This window comes from Alligator sinensis, unplaced genomic scaffold (assembly GCF_000455745.1).
Source record: "Alligator sinensis unplaced genomic scaffold, ASM45574v1 scaffold755_2, whole genome shotgun sequence".
Taxonomy (NCBI): domain Eukaryota; kingdom Metazoa; phylum Chordata; order Crocodylia; family Alligatoridae; genus Alligator; species Alligator sinensis.
Window position 1 is genome coordinate 1,630,823 of NW_005841883.1, and position 5,227 is coordinate 1,636,049.

The 5,227-nt window shown below is 44.8% G+C and overlaps 1 protein-coding gene across 3 annotated transcripts in view; it reads right to left on the bottom strand.

Annotated features, from left to right (window-relative positions):
- BMPR2 (bone morphogenetic protein receptor type 2) overlaps positions 1-5,227 on the bottom strand; it is a 185,306-nt gene that overhangs the window by 174,867 nt on the left and 5,212 nt on the right. The window contains exons 2-3 of one of the 3 annotated variants that reach the window (XM_025196684.1): positions 4,658-4,815; positions 4,326-4,499 (exon numbers count right to left, since the gene is read on the bottom strand). The exons of the other annotated variants lie outside the window; for them this stretch is intronic. The gene's annotated coding sequence lies outside the window, so the exon portion shown is untranslated. The remainder of the gene's footprint in view (positions 1-4,325; positions 4,500-4,657; positions 4,816-5,227) is intronic. 3 annotated transcript variants of the gene reach the window in all.

Below are 5,227 nucleotides of genomic sequence, written 5' to 3' on the forward strand. Positions count from 1 at the left end.
ACAACCCATGGGTTGAGAAACGCTGATAATACATACTTATGTGATGTGACTACAGTTCTAGTTGCCTCCGCACTCCAGTGTCCTCAGGCCACAAAATTTACAATTCAGACAGGATAACTGCCTTTTTTTTTTTTTTTTTTTTTTAACCCTGAAACCCTAACACATGTACAGCATAATCAGAAAACTAAATACATATGCACATATCCTATTTATGTTATCCCAAGTGGAAGTTTTACGCCCCAGCACACAGTTACCATGAGGTAAAACAGCCCCTTGGTCTTGGAATCTAGCACAAGATGGTTGGGGAGGAATGGGGACAGGCAGCTACTGAAGCAATGGTGCTGGCCCTGACCCAAGATCAGGGCCAGAGCTGCAGATGCTGCTTGCCCCCGTGTTGCCTCTGCTCCACACCCACCCACAACCCCATCTCCAGACTCAGGTCTTTCCCCACCCCACCACTTACCCTTGTTTAGCAGCTGGTAGGCTCCAGCCCTGCTCCAGTGGGACATGGAGCATGGCCCCAATCCAAACCAGCCTGAAGTGGCAACTCTGCCCTGGCCCTGCTGGGGGCGTGCTCCAGGTCCCATGCTGAAGTGAAGCCTACCAGCACCCAAGCAAGGGTAAGCAGGGGTGGGGGGGAGCAGGCAAGGAGCAGATAGCAAGGAAGGGCAGGCAGCAGGAGTTAAGCCACCTTCTCTTCCCTACTGCCTTCCCCTTTTTCCTCCGCCCTACAGCCTGTTCCCTTACTGCTTCCACCCCACTACAGTAGTTGGGGGGGGGGGAAGAGGGATGAATTTAAGATGACCCTCCAATCATTAGATTCAATACATAGAAAACTATAACTAATTTTTAAATTTTTCCATGTCTAGAATCTGATATTGGAGTCCTCTTAAATTCAGAGTAGTCTTGGATTCAGGTAAATACAGCAATACCAAGCAAGGAAATACCTGTGGTCAACAGTGACTGTACTGCTGCTATTACTTACAGCCACTTAAGTCACTACCTGTGATGACAGCGGTGCCTAGAAGTGCACTAGTTGTTAGCTCTCTTATTCTGCAGCTTGCTCTGATTCTGAATAACACATTATCAAGTTTTCAGGGGGATGCAGTCTCACATACTGCCCTAAGCTTCCATAAATTCACTCATGTTTCATAGTTTCAGGCTAATAACAAAGACAAGGGTAAAGGGGAACAATACTGGAAAAGTCAGTATTTGACAGTAACTGGAATTTTTGAAGACAATAACATAGATGAAAACATGGAACAATCTGTATCAAAACTAAGTAAATAAAGAAGACAAATTAAATTCAGTGATTAAAAACAATCAAAATAATCCACACTGGAAAGAATAAAGGTACTCAAAGATATTGTGGACTCCTAAATTAACTGAATTAGCCAAGTTACTCAGAAATCTGATAGCAGCATTCCTGTGGAAAGTTCAATGCAAACCCCTGCTTAATGTGTAGTGAGGGTCAAAAAAACCCAAACAAAACAAGCAAAACATTAAGAGGTTTAATGGATGGAGTAAAAGATACTAAAAAATATTATGCTGAAAAATAAATGCATGGTTTGTCACTACCTGAAATGCTATATTCACCATCCTGTCTGATAAAATATCTACAAGAAATAGAAGGGGGCACATGTGGTCACTGAAAATTAGTGACACACAGAGATCTCCACATGAGGGATCAAAAAAACAGCTGGAACTGGAGATAGAGAAGACATAAACAAGAAACATGACTAGTAGCAGGCAACCATCGATCTTTCTGGAGGTCACCAGGACCTTCGATGAATGTGCTTAGGTAGGAGTACGGAGGAGTGGAGGCTGCCAAAACCTTCCACTTCCTCTCCTACTTAAACCACTGAGCCAGAATCCAAAGGCCAAACAGTCCAGCCGTCTCAGTGGCTGTAATTATACGCGCATCCAGAAGTCAAACTTGGGTCTCCCATGTGGCAGAAGAGGATTCTACCACTGAACCACAATAGCGAGTTAAGAAACATAAAATAAAATATAAATTATTGAAAGGAATACAAAATATAAGACACTTAAAATTTAGGGTACAGGCAGTGTACACTTAAAGTGCGTCAAAAGAATGTAGTTTTTAAAGTGCTTTTAAGATGTATGATAATAGGAGCAGATAGACGTACAGTCCTCTTCCACTGAAACCTCTAATTTTTTTTTTTTTTTTTTTTTTAAGAGACTAGACGTAGGGGTAAGCAACACTTTTTGGCTAGAGTGCTGAAAAAACCACAATGTCAACCTTGGAAGGTGCAAGAGCCCGGAACAGCTGTTTGCAGCCTCCCAGCCGCCTGCTGGGAGCAGCCTGGGCTCTGTGGCTAGCAGCAGCTGCTTAGAGCCCGGACTGCCAGTGGTGTGCCGAGCAAAATGGCCTTGCATGCCACGCTCGGCGCACGTGCCGAGGGTTGCTGACCCCTGGTAGAGGAACAACACTGCTTAACTGCTACGTAACTGGAGAGCAAGAATCCCCACAGCCTTTTTAGGCATGATTAAAATTTGTTCCTCAGGTGTCCAAAACTTTTTTGGCCTTGGCTTCTGGGAATCTAGAGCAAGTCAGGAAGACTGACCAGATTCAGTTTGATTTCATTCCAGAAGCAGAAGAGAATGGATATCTTTCACCTTCTGGCCTTGCAGGCATTGAGTAAGCAGTGCTGTCAAGTGCTGGCACTATCAGCATCAAGGCAGAGTCCTCTAGCACCTGACCAAGCCTGCCACTGTGTTTGAGCATCTTCACCAGCTGCTTTGACAAAGCATGACATCTCAGAGTTCAGTGGGCTCTGACATGGGAAAGATACTTCCTAGAAGCATGTTCTGAGCTGGGTGCAATAATAAAATGCCAAAGGAAGAAATTTAAAAAATTCCAAAAGGACAACCTTCTGTGAGGTCTGCAGACTATCTACTGCTGCTTCTAAATCACAAAGACAAATGAAGACTAATAGTTGATTGCACTGAGGATACAAGATGAGTGGCATCAGAACTTCAGGATAAGCAGGATGACAAAAGGCAGTCAGGACTGATCACCTGAGCACTATTATAGTGCTGCTGAATGTGAATCAGTAGGTGGCAGCAATCATTTGAAGATTAGCAATCCACAATAGCCTCCTCTAACTCTCCAAACCATGAGAAGACATCATTAGATTTGTCCATATGTAGGTTCTGAAGTGCACCAGGGACAGTGATAGCATGTACATTCTCATCCTTTGCCCTGACCATCAAAGCTCAGAGCACACAAACAGCCAGGGATACCTGCAGCAGAGCACTGCGGACCACTAGGGAGAAATTCACGCACATGACTACTGGATGGTCAGAGAAACTCCACAATGCCTCCAGGAACTCAAAGACTTGTCCCCTTGATGATGTGGGGTTTTGGAATGGATGATGTGAAGTTTTTGAGGAGAGCCTTTGTGTCATAGCACTTGTAGGACCTCACCACTACTCAGAATGCCCTAAGTTACCACCTAAGATCTCCTCCTCCACTATTATAACCTGCTGTTCCATCTTCCTGCTGTGTTAAGATTGAATCCTGTGATAGCAATATTCCTTGGATGCCCAACTGTGCGTTTTATGTGCTGAATAAGATGGCACTGCATGTTTCCAGCAGTACTGTTCAGTTGTTGTGGGAAGGGAAACAGTGATTGTAAAGAGAAAGAAAACATTTGTTCTTCACCGTCTTTATGTGGTCCCTCTCATTTTCAGGAGGTGACATGTTTTTTCCTCCCTCAGGTACCCAATCAGAAAACAGTTGCCTCCATCTTTACTTACAAGCAAACTTTACTGGAGTTGGGGGCGGGGGTGGCATTTCATGGGCTACTGTAGGAAACTGCCACCCTACCCACCAGTCCCTCCCCAAATGTCTGTATAAGCAATGGGGGAGGAGCAGAAGGAGATGCACATCAGTTCCTTGAACTGCCAATCAGTAGCATACAGTGGGTCTCACGCACCCAGGGCCCAATGCTTGCATTTGCAAACCCCCCCCCACCCCACCCCCATCTGTGGCCAATCAAAACTGGAAGTGCTGCCGGGGACCAAGTTCCCCTTGGATGGCCCGGCCAGTGCCCCCTGCCAGGCCAGTGCCCAGGGGCATGCCCCCCACATCAATACGCCACTGCTGCAAAAAGGCCCTCATTGGAATGGGGCATCTAATGACAGCTGAGAATAGGTTGTCTGGATGTCACTTTATCAGGTCTTCAGTTTCAGAGAACAGTTATTCATCAAGTAAAGTGCGCTTGGTCATCTGGGAATTCTTTCTAGTTGACTCTAGTCTGGAAAATGAGACAACACAAAACAGACGGGCACTTGATCTTTACCTTTTTCTATGGTCGCTGGAGTTATCTGGTCCCAACTGCTGTGAGGGACTGAAACCACAGCAGGGACTCTTCCTTCTTCTCAAAATACTGTCATCAAGTAACTCTGGGTCGGCCTCTGATCAGTGACAAAGCAGTGTTCTATAGAATCATCCCAAGTGAGGAACCACAATAGTCCTTCAAAGAAAAATACACGTTGTCCACCAGGTGCATGTGACCTGGTTGGCAACCCATGTCCTCTCGTACTGGGACTTAAAAGACCTTGGCCTTCACCCAGTACTGATGCTGGTAATGGCTACGACTGATCTGCCACCTCCACTCTGATCCATTCATACCTGGCTACATTCCTATGGCTTTTGGCAAAGGGACTGTTGAGTGCTCCCTCTGCTCAGGTGGAGAGGTGATCAAGGACCTCCAGGAGTGTTTCATGGACTCCAATATCATGAAACAATGTTCATTTGGACACAAGAGGATACACTGCTCTCAAGTAGTCCTGTGCAGGAGGACAGAAAATAAGAATGATGAGAGATAAAGAAAATATGACCACTGAGTACAGATTGAAAGAACTATGTTCATTTAGAAAAGTAAAGATAAAAAGGGACTTAACAGATTTCTAATACGTTAAAAAACCATATGAAAAGGACAGAAATCCACGTCCACTGAGGGCAAGACAAGCTGTAATTGGCTTAATTTGCAGCAAAGATTTAGGACAGATATTAGAAAAAACTTTCTAATTATAAAAATAGTTAAGCACATGAATAAGCTAGATAGGGAGACTGCAAAACCCCCTTCCAGGAAGGTTTTTAAGAACAGGTCGTTAAGCAAACATCTTTCAGAGGTTGTCTAGCTATACTTATCCCTCAGATCAGATGACTAGCATAGGTGACCGTTTCAGGTGCATTCCT